Source organism: Lithobates pipiens, unplaced genomic scaffold (genome assembly GCF_037356315.1).
Source record: "Lithobates pipiens isolate NorthernLeopardFrog02 unplaced genomic scaffold, aLitPip1_a1.2 Scaffold_16, whole genome shotgun sequence".
In the NCBI taxonomy this organism is placed as follows: domain Eukaryota; kingdom Metazoa; phylum Chordata; class Amphibia; order Anura; family Ranidae; genus Lithobates; species Lithobates pipiens.
Genome location: NW_027507748.1, coordinates 554792296 through 554815123, shown reverse-complemented (window position 1 = coordinate 554815123; position 22828 = coordinate 554792296).

Genomic DNA, 22828 nt, shown 5'->3' with positions numbered 1-22828 from the left:
GAGCCACGCTGCTAACCAGAGACACTAGAGAGAGCCACGCTGCTAACCAGAGGGTAATGCTGTTAACCAGCGCCACCAGAGAGAGACATACTGCTAACCAGCACAGAGAGAGCCACGCTGCTAACTACCACCAGAGAGAGCCATGCTTCTAACCAGCACCACCAGAGAGAGCCATGCTGCCAACCAGAACCACCAGAGAGCCATGGTGCTAACCAGAACCACCAGAGAGAGCCATGCTGCTAACCAGTGCCACCAGAGAGAGCCATGCTGCTAACCAGTGCCACCAGAGAGAGCCATGCTGAACCACTACCAGGGTACAGACGTGCTACACTACTGACCAGAGTTGCCCTGGGCAGCGAGTAGGGATGAGCTTCGTGTTCGAGTCGAACATACGTTCGACTCGAACATTGGCTGTTCGTCCGTTCGGCGAAGTCCGAACATTTTGGTCCGTTCGCGCCAAATTCGTGTGGCGCTCACGGCCCACAATGCACTGCGATGGCGCAGTGCATTGCTGGCTCATGATTGGCCAAGCATGCACTGTGACCCCGCATGCTTGGCCAATCGCAGCGCCAGCAGCGAGGAGAGCCATGATTGGCCACAGGCAGGATGCCTGTGGCCAATCATAGCTCAGGCTGTGTAGTGCACGCCCCACACTATATAAGGCCGCCAGCGCGACAGCCTTGTGTAGTGTGTTGGCGTCTGAAGCAGTGGGTGTTCTGTGTACCTTCAACACAGTACACACCGATCGTTTTCGGACGATTTTCGATCTTGCTGTTGTGTAGTGGTTATTGTCTGCGTGCTCTGACCGCAGTATACACCGCTATATTCACCTCATCTATATAGCTAGTGATCTATCTTTTATAATAGAGCTTGCAGTCAGTAGTGTTAGGAGATAGTGCGTGCTGTCTGCGTGCTCTGTACCCAGTACATACCGCTATATCCACCTACATAGCTGTTCTCTATTTGAGCCCACTTGCCATCTGCAGGAGTTATTGGAAGTTGTGTGTGCTTCCAGCACAGCACAGTATACATCTGTATATACCCCTTTATCTCTGGTGTTCTATAATAAAGGCATCTGCAGGAGTTAGTGGGTGTTGTGTGCCTCTAGCACAATATACACTACCCAACTGCTTTTTTACCCAACTCCCTTCAGGCCATTACCATGTCTGGAAGGCCAGCAAGGAGAGGCAGACAGGCGCGAGCCGATAAAAGAGGGCAAGCAGGCTCTGTGTCTAGAGACAACAGTGCTGGTCGTGGACGCGGTGCATTGTCATCAGCACGTGGCCATGGGACACGCTTGTCCTTCTTTTCGGCAGCTGGACATGTTGAACCGCAACATGCCAACGACTTGGTAGAGTGGATGACCAAGCCCTCTTCATCCTCCTCATCCTCTCTCACCCAGTCTCAGGGTACTGGCAAAGCAGCTGCCAACGCATCGTCTTCCCTCCTCTCAATGTCATCATCAGTGACTCCTTCCCTAGACCCACCATGTCCTCCTGAGGAGTCTCCTGAACTCTTTGAGCACAGTGTTGGGTACATGCTCCAGGAGGATGCCCAGTGTTTTGTAGGCTCTGATGATGAAACTCAGCTAGAGGAAGGCAGTAGCGTGAGCGCAGAGAGAGGGGATGCTCAAGAAGGACAGCAATCTGGCAGTCATGTTCCACAAGCTGCAGCATACTGCCAGGTTTGCTACAGTGATGAAGAGGGAGGGGATGATGAGGGCACTGACTCCACGTGGGTGCCTGGAAGGAGAGAGGAGGAGGAGGAGGAGGAGGCACATGTCCAACGAGGCAGGATGCCCTCCGGGGGCCAGCTTAGGGGCAGCACACCGACTGAATCACATCGTAGAGCTCCGCCTGTGCAGAGCGCTGCCTCTGCGCGTTATTCTAAAAGTTCTTTGGTGTGGGCCTTTTTTGAGACGAGTGCATCAGATTGCACCGCTGCTATTTGCAACATATGTCTCAAGCGTATCTCACGTGGCCAAAACATCAGCCGCTTGGGCACCACATGCTTGACCAGACATATGTTGACCTGCCATGCAGCTCGTTGGCAAGCGTACCTCAAAGACCCACACCAAAGAAAAAAGCGGACCTCTCCTTGCTCCTCATCAGCTGGCATCTCCAACCCCACTAGACCTTCAGTCCTCTCTGAAACTTGCTCTGAGAGGAATGAAGGTGTAGAATTAGGTGTGTCACAGCCAAGTGCTTCCGGGAACTCTGCTAGCGGTACACCCACGTCCGATTATAGCAGGCAAATGTCCCTGCCCCAGCTGCTGGACCGGCAAAAGAAGTTCACTCCCAGCCATCCACATGCCCAGCGGTTAAATGCTAGCTTGGCTAAATTGCTAGCACTTCAACTGCTGCCTTTTCAGTTGGTAGACTCGGCCCCCTTCCGTGAGTTTGTACAATGTGCGGTTCCTCAGTGGCAGGTCCCCAAACGCCACTTTTTCTCACGGAAGGCGATTCCGGCTCTCTACCGGCATGTGGAAGGCAATGTCCTTGCCTCGCTGGACAGGGCGGTCAGCGGTAAGGTGCATATTACCGCTGACTCATGGTCCAGCAGGCATAGACAGGGACGTTACCTGTCTTTCACGGCCCATTGGGTCACTCTTCTGGCAGCTGGGAAGGATGCAGGACAAGGTGCAGTAGTGTTGGAGGTTGTTCCGCCACCACGCCTCCAAAATGCTACTATTGGTTGTGACACACCTCTCTCCTCCACCCCCTCCTCTTCTTCTTCCTCCATGGCCTCTTCCAGTGCTCTGTCCTCAGAACCAGCGGTGCTCCATAGGCGTTGCAGGGGCTACGCAAGTACGCAGGCAAAACGATGCCATGCCGTGCTTGCACTGGTTTGTTTGGGGGACAGGAGCCACACTGGGGCGGATGTTTTGTCAGCTCTGCAGGGGCAGGCCAAGAGGTGGTTGACGCCACGCCAGCTTAAGCCAGGAATGGTGGTTTGCGACAATGGCACCAACCTCCTCTCCGCCCTCCGACAGGGACAACTGACCCATGTGCCCTGTGTAGCTCACGTCCTTAACCTGGTGGTGCAGCGGTTCTTGGGCAGGTACCCCGGCTTACAGGATGTCCTGAAGCAGGCCAGGAAAGTCTGTGTGCATTTCCGCCAATCATTTAATGCCTGCGCTCGGCTGGCTGAGCTCCAAAAGGAGTTGAACCTGCCCAAGAACCGCCTTATATGTGACATGCCCACCAGATGGAACTCAACATTGGCCATGCTGCAGCGGCTGCACATGCAGCAGAGGGCTATCAATGAGTACCTGTGCGACTACGGCACCAGGACAGGGTCAGGGGAGCTCAGTTTTTTCTCACCACGCCAGTGGGGCATGATCAGGGATGCATGGACTGTCCTGTCACCGTTTGAGGAGGCCACAAGGATGGTGAGCAGTGACAGTGCATGCATCAGTGACACTGTACCTCTTGTCCACCTCTTGGAGCATACGCTGCGTGGAATAATGGACAGGGCACTTGAGGCAGAACAGAGGCAGGAAGAGGAGGACTTCCTTGCCTCTCAAGGCCCCCTTTATCCAGACAGTGTTCCTGCTGTGCCACCCATCACACAGGAAGAGGATGAGGAGGAGGATGATTGTGTCAGCATGGAGGTGGAGGCTGGCACTCAGCATCAGCATCAGCATCAGCAGTCTTGTAGGGATGATTTACAGTCCCAAGAAACACGTGGACTTGTACGTGGCTGGGAGGAGGTAGCTGCGGATCATGTTGTCCTTAGTGACCCAGAGGACTCCGGACCGAATGCCTCAGCTAACCTACGCTGCATGGCCTCCCTGATCCTGCAAAGCCTGCGGAAGGATCCCCGTATTCTTCGGATCAAGGAGAAGGACCATTACTGGCTGGCCACTCTCCTTTATCCACGGTACAAGGGTAAGGTTGCCGACCTTATCTTGCCATCGCATAGGGAGCAGAGGATGAGACATCTCCGGGAGGCCTTGCAGAAAGGTCTGTGCAACGCGTTCCCAGAGACTGGGAAGTTACAAACTCCTGGTCCTGGACAACGTGTTGCTGAGGCATCGGTCAGAAGGAGCGGTGGAGAAGGTGGCCGTCTGACTGATGCTTTCAGACAATTTTTTAGTCCGCAGCCCCAAGGTATGATCGGTTCCAGCACACATCGCCAGCGTCTGATTTACATGGTGCAGGAATACCTAGGGGCAAGGTCAGACTTGGACACCTTTGCCACCGAAAATCCTCTGGCTTACTGGGTCTTGAGGATGGATCACTGGCCAGAGCTTGCACAGTATGCAATTGAGCTACTGGCCTGTCCTGCATCCAGCATTCTTTCGGAACGCACCTTCAGTGCTGCTGGTGGCTTTGTTACCGATCACAGGGTGCGCCTGTCCACCGAATCAGTTGATCGACTGACCTTCATCAAGATGAATCAGTCTTGGATCACCCACAGCTACCAAGCACCTGAAGCTGATGTAACAGAATAATTTTTTTTGAAATATCACATCCCTTCAAGACTGCCTATGCTGATGCTGAGTGACTGTCCTGTTATGTTGATTGTCTATCCTCTTCCTCCTCCGCTGATATGTTGGAAGAACATTTCTGGTTCTGGTTGATGCCATCAGCCCAATTTTTCTGCCCCTGTTTAACAGGGGCGTTTAATTACAATTTTTGATGCAATGCTTTGCAGCAGGGCTAATTCCTGCAATAAAACTAGAGTATATGGCAGAGGTTGCAGTGTGGTGGCACCAGCACCAGTGCCTAATGCCCAATTTTTCTGCCCCTGTTTAACAGGGGCGTTTAATTAAAATTTTTGATGCATTGCTTTGCAGCAGGGCTAATTCCTGCAATAAAACTAGAGTATATGGAAGAGGTTGCAGTGTGGTGGCACCAGCAGCAGTGCCTAAGGCCACATTTTTCTGCCCCTGTTTAACAGGGACATGTAATTGCAATTCTTGATATAATATTTCACAGGAGGGCCCCTTCCTGTGCCCACCCAGAGTAACGGTGAGGACTTATAGTGTTGTGGCACCAGCACCACAACCACCAAAGGTCAATTTTTCTACCACTGTTCAACAATGGCATGTAATTACAATTCTTGATATAATCGTTCACAGCAGGACGCACCAGCGCCCACCAAGAGTCACTTTGAGGGCTTACAATGTTGTGGCAAAACCAACACCTTGTTCCGCCATTTCTGCAGAGCATTTAGGGCAGGCCCCTACTTTCAAACATCCGATTTACAAACATCTCCTACTTGCAAACGGAAGGAGACAACAGCAAGTGAGATGAAAAAAGATGGACGACAAAACAAATTATACAGGGGTGATAACCCTTCCCTATGTTTTCCAAAAAGCTTAAAAATTGTTTTTTTGACTGGAGCTACACTTTAAAAATGTACCAGTTGAAAATTACAAACAGATTCAACTTAACACAACAAACCTACACAGTCCCTGTCTTGTTTGCACCGCCTGTATACTGCTGTTCTGAGTATATAGGGCCTGGGGGCCACACGCATTTCCTTTTTTTAATATGGGTACAGGGTTCCCCTTAATATGCGTACAAGACCCAAATAGGCTGGTAATGGGCAGGGAGGGCTACCCATGCCATTTTTCTCAATGATTTTCAACCATATTGCAGGAACCAGATATAACATTAAAACCACAAGCAGTTTTCAATGATGTTATTTCTGTTTAATGTCATTTTGTGCAGGGACTGTTCTAAACACGGGAAACACGTGGCACTTCACAGGCATACTACAGACACCCCCCAGGCACCATATTTAAAGGAATATTTCACTTTTTTTTTTCACTTTAATCGTCATTAAAATCAGTGCTCCCGCCAAAACTGCCATTTTTAAAAACATTTTAGGCATTGACCCATGTCCCCTGGGGCAGGAGCCAGGTCCCCAAACCCTTTTTAGGACAGTATCTTGCATATTAGCCATTAAAATTAGCACTTTTTATTTCGAACGTTCGAGTCCCATAGACTTCAATGGGGTTCTAAAGTTCGTTCGAATTTGGGGTCCGTTCGAAAGTTCTGGTGCGAACCGAACCGGGGGGTGTTCGGCTCATCCCTAGAAGCGAGTGAGAAAAAATCTAGCTGGAGGCATCACTGCGGCAGTTTCGCTGGGTCTGGTATGCAGGACATGTCAAAGCATGTCGCTTGGCATTGACTGTGCTCAAGCAACTAAAAGCAAATGTACACTGACCTCTCCGGTGGTTGCCAGTAGCAACAATAAGGTTTGTAACCCATGCCTCACTGAAGGGAACACATTTAGCACAGTCCTGCCCGCAGGCACACCCCGATCACCCAGGGCAACAGACAGTTTAAGGCACACTTTACTGTTTAAAGCAGGAATTTGGAGCAAAAGTTCAGACTGTCCAGCAACAGCAGATCGCTGGAAATATTTGTAATCCATGTTAAGACGCCCAGCCATATCGAAACGCTGGGCGTATTTGTAATCTGTGGTTGCCATGGGTAATGGCACATGGTAAACAGTTTCTGAATTGCAGGATTAACACAAGTGTCCACCCCTGCTGCGGTTGGGGCAACAGCAATAAACTAATTTGAAGGCAACTCCCACCCTTTGCTATGGGCCACAGCACTTGTTACTATAGCACTGAGTAGTAGGCAGAGCACATAAGTCCTTTTCCCAAGCTTATTCCTTAACTCTTGGTGGAACAAAGCATAGTTCCCTGGCTCTCTTATCAACAGCACCTCTGATCTCTTTGGTCTCCAAATCCACTGTTTATTCAGGCTCTCTCAGCCTTGGTTGCAGGACCTTCCTGTATGGGCCCACTCCTGGCCTTCTGATAGGGTTTTCTAGCTGTTTGAGCATGCTCTCTAGCTAGAGACTTTCACATTCCCTCCAGCCCCCTGAAATGGACTCCCAGACCCACGTAGCTTCCTCTGCCTCCCAGATCCACGTAGTTGTCCCAACACTCTCTCAGTCTTTGGGCAAGAAAACTTCTCGCAAAGTATGCAGTCTCCATCAGGAAGTCACAAGTCTACTGACAGTGCTTTGTCTCTAAACTGCAGCAATTGCAACTCCAAATGCTCTGAGTTAATCTCAGTCTTGGCTTATATTGGCCCTGCATACCTGTACACTCATACAGGCTCTAGGTGTCTCGCGATGTCCGGACACAGGATTGAAGGTTCCATCCAACCCAAAACACCTCAGAACTTCAGGCCCTGATCCAGGACTACCATACTCAGAGAAAGCTTAAAGCGGGGTTCCACCACCGTTTTTTTTTTTTGTTGTTTTTTTTGGGGATATGGCAAGAAGTACGTTTTATAATTGTTTTACTTACTTTTGCTTTTTTCTAATGCTCCTGCTGCCGTTTTTCCGTATTGTAAACACTTTATAAAAACGTCTCCTGACGTTTTCCATTTTGCCTGTGGGCGTGTGAAGCCCTCAGGCATTGTCTTCCGGGACACTGTGCTGCTGATGTTCCAGTATGCACCGCCCGTTTAATCGCCGATCTCGCGCATGCGCAGATGAAACAACTCGAGCGCTGACAATAACTCAGGGTGCCGCACAGACTCCTGGGAAATTGAAAAAACGATCCCAGGAGACAGTGCGGCCAACAGGAAGCACAGACCTGCCGCTGAAGCCCCCCCCATATCCGCAGCCGCACCGCCCCTATCCGGAGACTCCAGGACCAGGAAATTGAAAAAGAAAGAAACACAGAAGATGCCAGCAGCAAGGTAAGGGGGATATCCTGCAATTAGACCACAATACAATCCTAAGGGCATAGGAGTGGTAATTTGGGTGGAGCTCCGCTTTAAAAGTTTTCTTTGTTTACAAAACACATGCTGGAGCTTCTCAAACTGCAATCCTGTGTAATTTTTTTAATCATTTTCATAGTAGCAAGGCCTCCACTGTCATACCATCGTCATATTTTTTTTCCTCTTTCAATACAGTTTTACAAGTTGTAACATAAAGAAATATCTAGCCAGATCAGGACTGACAAAGTCAAAATAGAAATAGTCCGTCTAACAAAGATAGTGCTGAAGATCTGATCCTCTTTGATAATGGAGATCTGTTGCAACCTGGGTCGGACCATCCTCCTGAGTTTAACCTTTGGTCAGTAGATGTTGAGCAAAATGGTGAGAACGAGACTCAGGAGAGTGGTCCAAATCTCTTTAGAGAAGCTTAAGAGCTCCCTTTAATTGAATCAGACTCTGTATAACAGGGGTAGGCAACCTCAACCCTCCAGCTGTTTTGAAAACTACAAGTCCCATGAGACATTGCAAGACCCTAACAATCACAGGCATGGCTACTAGAGGCAGAGGCATGATTTGTAGTTTCACCACAGCTGGAGGGCCGAAGTTGCCTACCCCTGCTGTACAACAACCCTTGGAACCAGCCAATACAGATATTTTCTATATAAATTTTGGAGCTCCTGCTTGAAGACTTTTCACCTATCAGGTTGAGGCAAAACATAAACCCTCCCAAGAGACTAATCTATGATGTCTTAGGAGAAAACTCAGATGAACTGATACCCACTAGTCAATGGCCGAATCCAGTGCCAGACCCCACTACCATTCATTGGGTAAGGGGTGACCTTGACTTGCCCTCTGACACTACTGGGTGGGCCACGGCAGTTGCCTTGGCTTGTCAACAGGCCAATTATGAGCTAACTGAAGACCTATACAAACAGTTGCAAAAGAACCCTGATGTGTGTAAACACCTTGTGAATAGGGATGTGCTTCGTGTTCGAGTCGAACATACGTTCGACTCGAACATCGGCTGTTCGCCCGTTCGGCGAACTCCAAACGTTATGGACCGTTTGCACCAAATTCGTGTGGCGCTCATGGCCCACAATGCACTGCGCCATCGCAGTGCATTGCTGGCTCATAATTGGCCAAGCATGCACTGTGACCCCGCATGCTTGGCCAATTACAGCGCTGGCAGCGAGGAGAGCCATGATTGATCATAGCTCAGGCTGTGTAGAACACGCCCCACACTATATAAGGCCGCAAGTGCGGCGGCCTTGTGTAGTGTGTTGGTGTCTGTAGGAGTTAGTGGGTGTTCTGTGTACCTTCAACACAGTATACACCAATCGTTATCGGACGATTTTGCGTTCTTGCTCTTCTGTAGTGGTTGTTGTCTGCGTGCCCTGACCGCAGTATACACCGCTATATCCACCTATATAGCTAGCTATATTTCTCTTTTTTAATAGAGCTTGCAGTCAGTTGAAGGAGATTGTGCGTGCTGTCTGCGTGCCCTAAACCCAGTATACACCGCTATATCCACCTATATAGCTAGCTATATTTCTCTTTTTTAATAGAGCTTGCAGTCAGTTGTAGGAGATTGTGTGTGCTGTCTGCGTGCTCTGAACCCAGTATACATCGATATATCCACCTATAAAGCTAGCTACCTTGCTCATTTTAATTAGAGCTTGCAGTCAGTTGTAGGAGATTGTGCGTGCTGGCTGCGTGCTCTGACCTGTCCTGTGACTGTGAGAGCTTCCAGAGTAGTGGAGGAGGAGAGGGAGCTGATGGCGTCGGCCAGCCCAGGTCCGGGGCCCTCTTCCCAGCCTGGGCCCTCGGTTCATTCCCCGGGAGTGAAAGACCTCTCCAGGGAGGAGAGATTGTTCCTGCAAACGCAGTTTGAGCTGCCGGATTGGACCCGGGCCCAGCCGGGAGAGGACCCGGGGGAGAATGCAGAAGCGCCGGACAAGGGTGAAAGTCCTTATACAGAAAGCCACGTTGGCCTACGTGCTGAAGTCCTGAGAGACTGGCGGACCTGCGAAATCGCAGAGACCGCTCAGCCAGTAGCAGAAGAGGGGAATACCGGGAGGCCATTGAGGGCCTGAAACATGAATGCAGGGACCTATGGCGGTTGCTGGGCGGTCTCTGCGAACGCGGTGTTGGTGAGAGGGGCTTCCTCTCTGAAATAAAAAAAGAACTCCTGAGGGCGAGCCAGGAGAGGCTCTTACCAGAGAGTGTTGCTGGAATCGGAGGAGAAGCTGCGAACCCCGGTGGAGGAAGTAATCTCAATGGGTGAAGAAGACCAGCGCCCCGAGGTGGAGACCAGCCGGGTGAGCGTGGCCCCCGGAGCCGTAAGTGCGGAGGGTCCCCGGATCCCTGTTGTTTCACCTGCTCAGCCAGAGGCTGTGAAGCTGATAGATCCGGGTAGGGAACCCCATGATGCACAGGGAAGCTCCGGGGGAGAGGCAAGTCGGATGGAACAGCATGGAAGGAAGCTGGTGGTGGTCCTTGCTAGGGCCCATGCTGTGCGGGCCCCCCAGTGGCCCCAGTCGAGCCCGCAGCATCTGAGACAGTGCGAGGGGTGCCGGCCGTAATGGTGGCCCCCGCCGCGGCTGCATGTAGTGAGGGGGAGGACTGTTCAGAAAAAACACCTTGGACAAACATCCTCTGCAGACACCAGGGAGGGTGGGGGCGGGGAGGTGGATGTGTCACTTCCTGTTTCCGGAGGTGTGGCCGGAAGTGACCTCCGTGAACCAGAAGTGCCACTTGCGGTGACCCCGGAGGTTGTGAAAGAATGTACTGAGGAGGTGGGGACACCCCGGGCCTCGGTGACCAAGTCTCCTGCTCCTCTGGGTCAGGTAGGGGCTTTGGGGGTCTCGGGGGCTCCTCTGGTGGCTACTGCCTTGGGTACCCCGGAATCCTCCAGTGGAGCTTTACCGGGTGGACAGACAAGTTGGGGGGAGTCCCCTATGGGGGAACTAAGGGGAGAATGCCCGGCCTTGGACTTCATCAGGGAACTGGAGGGATCCCAGCGGCAGGAGCAGGATATGGCACGGGGAATGGAAGTGGCTTCCTCTCAGGCCCCCGCCGCTGTGGGGGGTGTGGCTATGTCTCCATCTGCGGAGGTCGTTGGGAGCAAGGCACCTGTTGGGGGAGGGATAGAGGGTGGGAGTGGGGGGATGTGTGCTGCTCCGTCAGAGCCCATGGGCTCATCTCAGTGGGGGTCTGACCCTTCCCCCACAGTCCCGAATCCCATCTTGGGCACGCAGGAAGAGGCAAACCTCTTTAGGTGCCCTGAAAGCTGGGCGCTCATTTGCCCAGGTGGCAGGTTCCTCTGTTCCTCTGGGCCCCCTGTATGGCCAGTTTGGTGCCCAGAACTTCAGGGCCCCCCCTGAGGAACAGCTCCAGGGGGCACAGGCTTGGTCAAGGGGTACGGGGGGTCCGGAGAGGCGCAGGCGGAATGTGGTGCAGCTCAGGTGGGAGGGGACGGCCGAGTGTCCCAGTAGGGGTCAAGTAATTGACTACCTGCTGGGATTACGCTTCAAGGTTTCTGACTTGTTCGTGGTCATACATCCTGCGAACAGCAAGGAGTTCGATGTGAGCTTCGTCTCCGTGGTCTCTATGGAACTTTTTCTGACCCTGTACGAGATCGTCAGGAAGTCAGATCCGTGGAAAAGTTTCCGTGTAGTACCTCTTTCAAGGCAGGAGGAGATAAAGAACGTGACCGTCTTGGTTAGAAACGAGTCCCTTCCTCCTGAGGACATCGCAACCTGGCTGGCGCGGTATGGGCAGCTCCAGACAGGGTTGAGGAAGAATTTGGACGAGCGCGGGGTCTGGACAGGTGCTTGGTTGGTCAGGATCCGGCTCAAGCACCACAACAACACCGTGGCGCATGTACCCGGGAGTGCGTTTATAGGGAGAGACCGGATCCTGGTCTTCTACCCTGGCCAGCCCCGTCGCTGTTTCAAATGTGGCAGTCCCACGCACCTTAGCGCGGACTGCACTATGCCTCGCTGCATGAGGTGTAATGGTTTCGGCCATTCACCTGAGGGTTGCAGACTCATAGTCTGCAACCTCTGTGGGGAAATGGGGCATCCCTTCAGCCGCTGCCCCAAAGCTTTTAGGGGGTGCCAGGCTGAGGAGAGTGCTCCAGGCCCGGAGGGTGGGCGGGTCCCTAGACAAAGTGGGGGCCCCAATCCTTCTGGGTCACAGAATGAGGGCACCCCCCTCCCTCAAAGGGTCAGACCCCCCAGGCGTGAGCAGGGGGCGGGTACTGCAGGGGTGGGTATGTCAGCAGGTTCCCCGGCCCCGTCCGGTTCTGTGCCCGATGGGGCGACGGTAGGAAATCCAGCAGAGGTTCAGGCTAAACCAAAAAAGCCCTCTGTTAAGAAGCATCCTCCCCCCTTCCCCAGTACCCACCCCTTCCCCTCCCCCCCCCCCTTGTTTCCCCTCTCCCTGCCTCCCCTTCCTGTCCCCCGCCACCTTCCCTTTCCCCCCCTTCTTCTCCTTCCCTGTCCGCCTCTCCCCCCCAGATGTACCATGTCCGCCTCCGGATCCGGCGGCCCTTCTCATGCCTCCTCCCGCCTCCACGGAGGTGGTGGGTGGTCGGCAGGTTTGACCTGGAGGGTGGTATCCCAATGGATACCTCTGAGGTGGGTAAGGGGGTGAATAAGCGCCCCAAGGAGGTGTCTAGTGGGAGGTCGGACGGCGAGAGTGGGAGAGAGCCCCCCAAGTCGGGCTGGGTTAAGAAAAAAAACAAAAAAACGGAAGAGGAGGGGCCTGGGGAAGGAGGGTGGCGAGGACCCTCAGCCCAGCACCAGTCTGGGGGCGGGTGGGGGACCCTCGCTCGCCCTCTGGAACCGTTTTGGGGTCCTATCCTCCGATTCCGAGGAGGATTAACTTAGGTTTGTAATATAGAGAGGAACGTAAACTTTAATCACTAAGGATGACGGTACCCGCTCCAATACGCCTTGCGACGATTAATGTTGCAAGTGTGCGTTCTGTAGCGGCTAGGTTTTCAGCCTTTGATTTTCTCGGCCGCGTTGAAGCCGACATTTTGTTTTTGCAAGAGACCTGGCTGGCATCTGTGGCAGAGATGCACCTAGCAAAGAGGGAGTGGAGACATGGGCCCTCCCTCTGGTCTCTTGCGGCTGAGCCCTGCAGTGGTGTTGCGGTCCTTTTTAAGACCGGTTCGGTGGCTTGTCGACGAGTGATTGAATTAGAAATCGGTAGGTGTTAGATTGTGGATGCAGTCGTGAGAGGGGAATTTCTTTGCCTCATAAATTTCTATGGTCCCCAGTCAAGGAGAGGGAGGAAGGACCTTCTTGCGCTGCTGAAACCATACCTGTTTACATCCCAGCAAGTGGTTTTTGGTGGTGACTTTAACCTAGTCACCAGGTCAAAGGACCGGGCAGGCACCTCAGGCCCTCTGGGATATGATAGTATCTTTTTGAATCGCATAGTGAGGGAGGCCGGGTTGGTGGATGTGCACGTTCACCACTTCCCCAATCTCACTGGTTTCACATACTCCAGAGGTAGTAGTAAGAGTAGACTAGATAGTTTTTTTTTGAAGGTGGACTCGTCCTTTGCGGCTCCTGTGCTGCATGCGGTCGAGTTTTCCGATCACTGTATGGTGTCGGTCACTCTGAATATGGCGGACACCCCTCAGAAGGGTAGGGGCCTGTGGCGACTAAATGGGTCGCTACTTGAGGACCCTGAAGTCAGGTCGGCCTATGAAGACTTCTTTATGGAACAAGCTTTGCTCCTTGAGAGCGGCTGCTCTCGCCAGGAATGGTGGGAAGTAGTGAAGAAGAGGTCGGAGGGCTTCTTCCGTGAAGTCTCTGGTCGTCAGGCAGCTTCCCGGTACCAGGCCTACCAGAAGTTGCGCAGGCAGCTTGACCGCTTGGTTTCTGATGGTGGCCCTCAGGACCAGATTTCAGGTCTGAAGCTTCAGATGAAGGAGTGTCAGTATGACCGTCTCGCCTCCCTGGTTCTTGAGAGGGATTACGGGAAGTTCACCAACCCGGACCCCTACAAGAGCTGTGGTGACGCGGTGAGTGGGAAGGTCATACACGGACTGAGGGATCCCTCGGGTTCTTTGGTGAGGTCCAGGCCGGGAATCCTGGGGATCGTCAGAGCCCATTTTTCGGACCTCCTGAAGAAGAAGCCTTTGGACCTGGGAAAAGCCAAGAAATTTCTTGAGGAGACTCCACTTGAGGTGGGGTCTGACCCCCTTGGCTCTTTGACAGAGGAGATCTCTGTGGCCGAAGTTGAACAGGCCATAGACTCTTTGTCTCTAAAGAAGTCGCCGGGACCCGATGGGTTCACGGCGGAGTTCTACAGGACCTTTAAGGGCCTCTTGGCTCCTTGTCTGAGGGAGGTGTTCAGTGAGTGTTTGGCGTCTGGCCTGCTTCCTCCCTCGATGAGAAGGTCGGCCTTGATCCTTCTGTGAAAGGGGAAAGATCCGTCCCTGGTGGAGAATTGGCGCCCTATCGCCCTTCTCTCCACGGATAGAAAGATCCTGGCGAAGATACTGTTTGTGCGTATGTCTGCAGTCACGGGCAAGCTACTGTCTGTTTCCCAGCACTGCACGGTTCCTGGCCGCAGCACCTTTAGTGCTGTCCTCAACGTCCGGGAGGTTGTGGAAAGGTGCAGGGCAACGGGTGACGGGCGGTATCTGTTGGCATTAGACCAGGCGAAAGCTTTTGACTGGGTGAACCATGAGTATCTCTGGCTTCTCTTGGGGAGATACGGTCTGCCTAATCAATTCATCGATTGGCTCAGAGTTTTGTACAGGGTGGCTGAAAGCTTCCCTCTTGTCAATGATTGGGTGGGTCCTACCTTTCCGGTGGACTCTGGTGTTAGGCAGGGCTGCCCGCTGAGTCCCCTGCTCTACGTCTTTGCGGTTGACCCCTTCGTAAGGAGGCTAGACTGCGGACGCCTGAGGGGGGTCCAGGCAGAGCCCTGCAGTGGCACGGATAAGGCGGTAAGGGTGGTGGCCTATGCGGACGACGTCTCGGTAGTAGTGGCTAGCCGAAAGGAGGCCCAGTTTGTGGAAACACAGATTGGAGATTATTCCGAGGCGTCTGGTTCGCTGGTCAACTGGACTAAGAGTGAAGTTCTCTGGTTGGGGAGGGAGGGTGAGCAGTTTGCCCTCCCGGACGTGTTCCCCACGCCCCGGCCAGAAATTAGAATTCTGGGCATCCTTTTTGGCCAGGGTGACTATCCCAAACTAAATTGGGAGCGCAGGCTGGTGAGTGCCACCCAAAAGGTTAATCCCTGGAAAGGCTGGAAGCTGTCACTGAGGGAAAGGGTGAGTCTGGTCAAAACCTATTTGCTTCCCGAATTCCTCTTTGTCAGCTACGGTTGTCTTCTGCCAAGATCGCTCTATGCGCGGATCTGCGGTCTGTTCTTTCTGCTTTTGTGGGGAAACAGGCTGAATCTGATAAAGAGGGAGGTCACGTACCGACAGAGGAGGCAGGGTGGGTTGGACAGGATTAATCCCACGGTTTTCTTTACCGTGGTGTTTCTTAAGTTCAACCCACAATCCATTTTTCAGGACGAACCCTCCCTGTGGGAACGCTTATGTAAGAACTGGTTTCTGGTTTTCCTGAGTGGGTGGGAGGGGGCGGTCGCCCCGGTGATCTACGGAGATCCCATGGGTACCTCCCCACCTATGTTCCAACTGCCCTAAGGGTACTGAGGCAGTGGAGGATAACGGCCCTGGAGGTGGGCTCGTTGGGTCGGCGCAAGCTGTACCAGCGGGTCATGACCTCGGACTTTTTGAGACCATTAGCCTTAAGGGATTGTCCGGACAGGGTTCTCAGGGAGGGATTAGCCCTTCTGAATTCTAAGAGAATTCCGGCCAAGTTCTGGGATCTTGCATGGAGGGCGTTCCATGGACGGCTCTATGTGAGGTCGAACTTAAAGTACCGGAGTCTTGAGGACAGGGGCTGTCCTCGTCCCGAGTGTGGAGGGGCACTGGAGACCATGGACCACTTTTTGGTTGAGTGCCCTTTCAACTTGAAGTTTCTGGGGAAGGTTGGGAATGCCATTGGCTATCCCCGTCTCCGGGCCCTTACCTATTCTGAGAGGGTGTACGGCGACTTCAGGGTCCGGAGGGGTCATGAGTTATCGTCACTGTTTTTAGTTAGTACAGTTTGCCTTTATTACATCTGGCACGCGCGGTGCTTAGTGTCCACTAGGGGCAAGTTCCTGCCCGTGCATGAGGTGGCGGGTGATATCTTTCGGGAATTGGTGAAGGTGAGGTATCTTGAGGGAGAAAGAACGGGCAGGGAAAGATGTGCCAGATTGTGGAGAGGCTTTTCTTTCCGGCCACCTTGATGATCCTCCCCCTTCTTTTTCCCTAGGTGGTGGGTCTGTCTGTCCTGTCCCTCACGTTTAGTTTTTTGGGCAATCTAATTTTAAAAGCATGGTAGGCACTGATGGTTTTGTTACGTTCCTGTCTATAAAGGGTGTGTAGTGTATATAGATAGGTTGTTATTGTAGATAAACTGTTTTAATCCGAGTGACTTTTCTTTTAAGCTGGTGAAGAAAGCATGTTTTCTTTTCTATTTTATTAAGTCTGTTTAAGTTGGTTTTCCTTTTTTCTTTTCAAGAATGAGTATTTATGTCTTTGTTTTGTGAATACAACTGGCAGCAGTTTTTTTTAATAAAAACCTCCACCTATATAGCTAACTATCTTGCTCTTTTTAAATAGAGCTTGCAGTCAGTTGTAGGAGATTGTGCGTGCTGTCTCCGTGCTCTGAACCCAGTATACACTGCTATATCCACCTATATAGCTAACTATCTTGCTCTTTTTAAATAGAGCTTGCAGTCAGTTGTAGGAGATTGTGCGTGCTGTCTGCGTGCTCTGAACCCAGTATACACCGCTATATCCACCTATATAGCTAACTATCTTGCTTTTATTAAATAGAGCTTGCAGTCAGTTGTAGGAGATTGTGCGTGCTGTCTGCGTGCCCTGAACCCAGTATACACCGCTATATCCACCTACATAGCTAACTATCTTGCTCTTTTTAAATAGAGCTTGCAGTCAGTTGTAGGAGATTCTGCATGCCCTGAACCCAGTATACACCGTTATATCCACCTACATAGCTCTTCTCTGATTGAGCCATCTGCCATCTGCAGGATTTAGTGGATGTTGTGTGTGCTTCCAGCACAATATACACTACCCAATTGCTGGTTTTCCCATCTCCCTTCAGGCCATTACCATGTCTGGAAGGCCAGCAAGGAGAGGCAGACAGGCGTGAGCCGATAAAAGAGGGCAAGCAGGCTCTGTGTCTAAAGACAACAGTGCTGGTCGTGGACGTGGTGCATCGTCATCATCAGCACGTGGCCATGGGACACGCTTGTCCTTCTTTTCGGCAGCTGGACATGTTGAGCCACAACATGCCAACGACTTGGTAGAGTGGATGACCAAGCCCTCTTCATCCTCCTCATCCTCTCTCACCAAGGCTCAGGGTACTAGCAAAGCAGCTGCCAATGCATCGTCTTCCCTCCTCTCAATGTCATCATCAGTGACTCCTTCCTTAGACCCACCACGTCCTCCTGAGGAGTCTCCTGAACTCTTTGAGCACAGTTTGGGTACATGCTCCAGGAGGATGCCCAGTTCTGATGATGATACTCAGCTAGAGGAAGGGAGTAGCGTGAGCGCAGAGAGAGGGGATGCTCAAGAAGGACAGCAATCTGGCAGTCATGTTCCACAAGCTGCAGCATACTGCCAGGTTTGCTCCAGCAATGAAGAGGGAGGGGATGATGAGGGCACTGACTCCACGTGGGTGCCTGGTAGGAGAGAGGAGGAGGAGGCACATGTCCAACGAGGCAGGATGCCCTCCGGGGGCCAGCTTAGGGGCAGCACACCGACTGAATCACACCGCAGAGCTCCGCCTGTGCAGGGCGCTGCCTCTACGCGTTATTCTAAAAGTTCTTTGGTGTGGGCCTTTTTTGAGACGAGTGCATCAGATCGCACCGCTGCTATTTGCAACATATGTCTCAAGTGTATCTCGCGTGGCCAAAACATCAGCCGCTTGGGCACCACATGCTTGATCAGACATATGTTGACCTGCCATGCAGCTCGTTGGCAAGCGTACCTCAAAGACCCACACCAAAGAACAAAGCGGACCTCTCCTTGCTCCTCATCAGCTGGGATCTCCAACCCCACTAGACCTTCAGTCCTCTCTGAAACCTGCTCTGAGAGGAATGAAGGTGTAGAATTAGGTGTGTCACAGCCAAGTGCTTCCGGGCACTCTGCTAGCAGTACACCCACGTCCAATTATAGCAGGCAAATGTCCCTGCCCCAGCTGCTGGACCAGCAAAAGAAGTTCACTTCCAGCCATCCACATGCCCAGCGGTTGAATGCTAGCTTGGCTAAATTGCTAGCACTTCAACTGCTGCCTTTTCAGTTGGTAGACTCGGCCCCCTTCCGTGAGTTTGTACAATGTGCGGTTTCTCAGTGGCAGGTCCCCAAACGCCACTTTTTCTCACGGAAGGCGATTCCGGCTCTCTACCGGCATGTGGAAGGCAATGTCCTTGCCTCGATGGACAGGGCGGTCAGCGGTAAGGTGCATATTACCGCTGACTCATGGTCCAGCAGGCATGGACAGGGACGTTACCTGTCTTTCACGGCCCATTGGGTCACTCTTCTGGCAGCTGGGAAGGATGCAGGACAAGGTGCAGTAGTGTTGGAGGTTGTTCCGCCACCACGCCTCCAAAATGCTACTATTGGTTGTGACACACCTCTCTCCTCCACCCCCTCCTCTTCTTCTTCCTCCATGGCCTCTTCCAGTGCTCTGTCCTCAGAACCAGCGGTTCTCCGTAGGCGTTCCAGGGGCTACGTAAGTACGCAGGCAAAACTATGCCATGCCATGCTTGCACTGGTTTGTTTGGGGGACAGGAGCCACACTGGGGGGGATGTTTTGTCAGCTCTGCAGGGGCAGGCCGAGAGGTGGTTGATGCCATGCCAGCTTAAGCCAGGAATGGTGGTTTGTGACAATGGCACCAACCTCCTCTCCGCCCTCCGACAGGGACAACTGACCCATGTGCCCTGTGTGGCTCACGTCCTTAACCTGGTGGTGCAGTGGTTCTTGGGCAGGTACCCCGGCTTACAGGATGTCCTGAAGCAGGCCAGGAAAGTCTGTGTGCATTTCCGCCGATCATTTAATGCCTTCGCTCGGCTGGCTGAGCTCCAAAAGGAGTTGAACCTGCCCAAGAACCGCCTTATATGTGACATGCCCACCAGGTGGAACTCAATGTTGGCCATGCTGCAGCGGCTGCACACACAGCAGAGGGCCATCAATGAGTACCTGTGCGACTACGGCACCAGGACAGGGTCAGGGGAGCTCGGTTTTTTCTCACCACACCAGTGGTGGAGGTGGAGGCTGGCACTCAGCATCAGCAGCAGCAGCAGTCTTGTAGGGATGGTTTACAGTCCCAAGAAACCCGTGGACTTGTACGTGGCTGGGAGGAGGTAGCTGCAGATCATGTTGTCCTTAGTGACCCAGAGGACTTCGGACCAAATGCCTCAGCTAACCTACGCTGCATGGCCTTCTTGATCCTGCAAAGCCTGCGGAAGGATCCTCGTATTCTTCGGATCAAGGAGAGGGACCATTACTGGCTGGCCACTCTCCTTGATCGACGGTACAAGGGTAAGGTTGCCGACCTTATCTTGCCGTCGCAGAGGGAGCAGAGGATGAGACATCTCCGGGAGGCCTTGCAGAAAGGTCTGTGCAACGCGTTCCCAGAGACTGGGAGGTTACAAACTCCTGGTCCTGGACAAGGTGTTGCTGAGGCATCGGTCAGAAGGAGCGGTGAAGAAGGTGGCCGTCTGACCGATGCTTTCAGACAATTTTTTAGTCCGCAGCCCCAAGGTATGATCGGTTCCAGCAACCATCGCCAGCATCTGATTTACATGGTGCAGGAATACCTAGGGGCAGGGTCAGACTTGGACACCTTTCCCACTGAAAATCCTCTGACTTACTGGGTCTTGAGGATGGATCACTGGCCAGAGCTTGCACAGTATGCAATTGAGCTACTGGCCTGTCCTGCATCCAGCGTTCTTTCAGAATGCACCTTCAGTGCTGCTGGTGGCTTTGTTACCGATCACAGGGTGCGCCTGTCCACCGAATCAGTTGATCGACTGACCTTCATCAAGATGAATCAGTCTTGGATCACCCACAGCTACCAAGCACCTGAAGCTGATGTAACCGAATCATTTTTTTTGAAATATCACATCCCTTCAAGACTGCCTATGCTGATGCTGAGGGACTGTCCTGTTATGTTGATTGTCTATCCTCTTCCTCCTCCGCTGATATGTTGGAAGAACATTTTTGGTTCTGGGTGATGCCACCAGCCCAATTTTTCTGCCCCTGTTTAACAGGGGCGTTTAATTACAATTTTTGATGCAATGTTTCCAGCAGGGCTAATTCCTGCACTACAACTAGAGTATATGGGAGAGGTTGCAGTGTTGTGGCACCAGCACCAGTGCCTAAGGCCCAATTTTTCTGCCCCTGTTTAACAGGGGCGTTTAATTAAAATTTTTGATGCAATGCTTTGCAGCAGGGCTCATTCCTGCACTACAACTAGAGCAGGGGTGTCCAAACTTTTTTGAAAGTGGGCCGGATTTGATGAAGTGAACATGCCTGAGGGCCGACCATTTTGCCTGACATTCTTTGAACCATTGAAAATTCGGTCTAAGTGTGTCCATCCGAGCACTAATACACGGCCCAACAAGAATTCTCTTGCCTTTGTCGCGCTCGTTCCCAACACACAAACGAATGCTCTGCACTTTAGGGGGCACCGTTAATTCTTAATGGTACCCCACACATTGGAAAATGTAGGGTGCTTTTGGTACAGTGCAATAAAAATAAATTAAAAAAAAAAACACACACAGACACATGTGCGCACACACACATACAGACACATGTGCACACACACACACATACAGACACATGTGCGCACACACACACACACATACAGACACATGTGCACACACACACATACAGACACATGTGCTCACACACACACATACAGACACATGTGCACACACACACACACACATACAGACACATGTGCACACACACAGACACATGTGCACATACACATACAGACACATGTGCACACACACATACAGACACATGTGCACACACACATACAGACACATGTGCACACGCACACACACACACATACAGACACATGTGCACACGCACACACATACAGACACATGTGCACACACACACATACAGACACATGTGCTCACACACACACATACAGACACATGTGCACACACACACACATACAGACACATGTGCACACACACACACACACATACAGACACATGTGCACACACACAGACACATGTGCACATACACATACAGACACATGTGCACACACACATACAGACACATGTGCACACACACATACAGACACATGTGCACACACACATACAGACACATGTGCACACGCACACACACACACACATACAGACACATGTGCACACGCACACACATACAGACACATGTGCACACACACACACACATACAGACACATGTGCACACACACACACATACAGACACATGTGCGCACACACACACACACACATACAGACACATGTGCACACACACACATACAGACACATGTGCACACACACACACACATACAGACACATGTGCACACACACACACATACAGATACATGTGCTCACACACACATACAGACACATGTGCACACGCACACACATACAGACACATGTGCACACACACACACACATACAGACACATGTGCATACACACACACATACAGACACATGTGCACACGCACACACATACAGACACATGTGCACACACACACACACACACACATACAGACACATGTGCACACACACACACATACAGACACATGTGCGCACACACACACACACACATACAGACACATGTGCACACACACACATACAGACACATGTGCTCACACACACACATACAGACACATGTGCTCACACACACACATACAGGCACATGTGCTCACACACACACATACAGACACATGTGCTCACACACACACATACAGACACATGTGCTCACACACACACATACAGACACATGTGCACACACACACACACACATACAGACACATGTGCACACACACACATACAGATGTGCACACACACAGACATGAATAAAGGCCTTTTTAACACGAATCTAGCTTGTAGTACAGTACCTTTTGCAGCTTCCTCATTCAGCCGGGTACTGCACTGTAGGGGGAAGCAGAGAGCACAGCACAATCCTCTGCACTTTACTTTCACTTTTGAAGCTCACGGAGCTTCTCACAGTGCCGGGGATCGGCTGATCTGACAGCCCTGATCCCGCAGCACAATAAATTGAGAAAGAGCAGGCGGGCCGTTCAAAACCGGACCGCGGGCCGCAACTGGCCCGCGGGCCGGACTTTGGACATGCCTGAACTAGAGTATATGGGATAGGTTGCAGTGTTGTGGCACCAGTGCCAGCAGCCCAATTTTTCAGCCCCTGTTTACAATGTTGTGGCAAAACCAACACCTTGTTCCGCCATTTCTGTAGAGCATATAGGGCAGGCCCCTACTTTCAAACATTCAACTTACAAACATCTCCTACTTGCAAACGGAAGGAGACAACAGCAAGTGAGAAGAAAAAAGACGGACGGCAAAACAAATTATACAGGGGTGATAACCCTTCCCTATGTTTTTCAAAAAGCTTAAAAATAGATTTTTGACTGGAGCTACACTTTGTGTATGTACCAGTTGAAAATTACAAACAGATTCTACTTAACACAACAAACCTACACAGTCCCTGTCTTGTTTGCACCGCCTGTATACTGCTGTTCTGAGTATATAGGGCCTGGGGGCCACACGTATTTCCTTTTTTTTAATATGGGTACGGGATTCCCCTTAATATCTGTACAAGACCCAAAGGAGCTGGTAATGGGCAGGGAGGGCTACCCATGCCATTTTTCTCAATGATTTTCAACCATATTGCAGGAACCAGATATAACATTAAAACCGCAAGCAGTTTTAAATGACGTTATTTCCGTTAAATGTCATTTTGTGCAGGGACTGTTCTAAACACGGGAAACACATGGCACTTCATAGGCATACT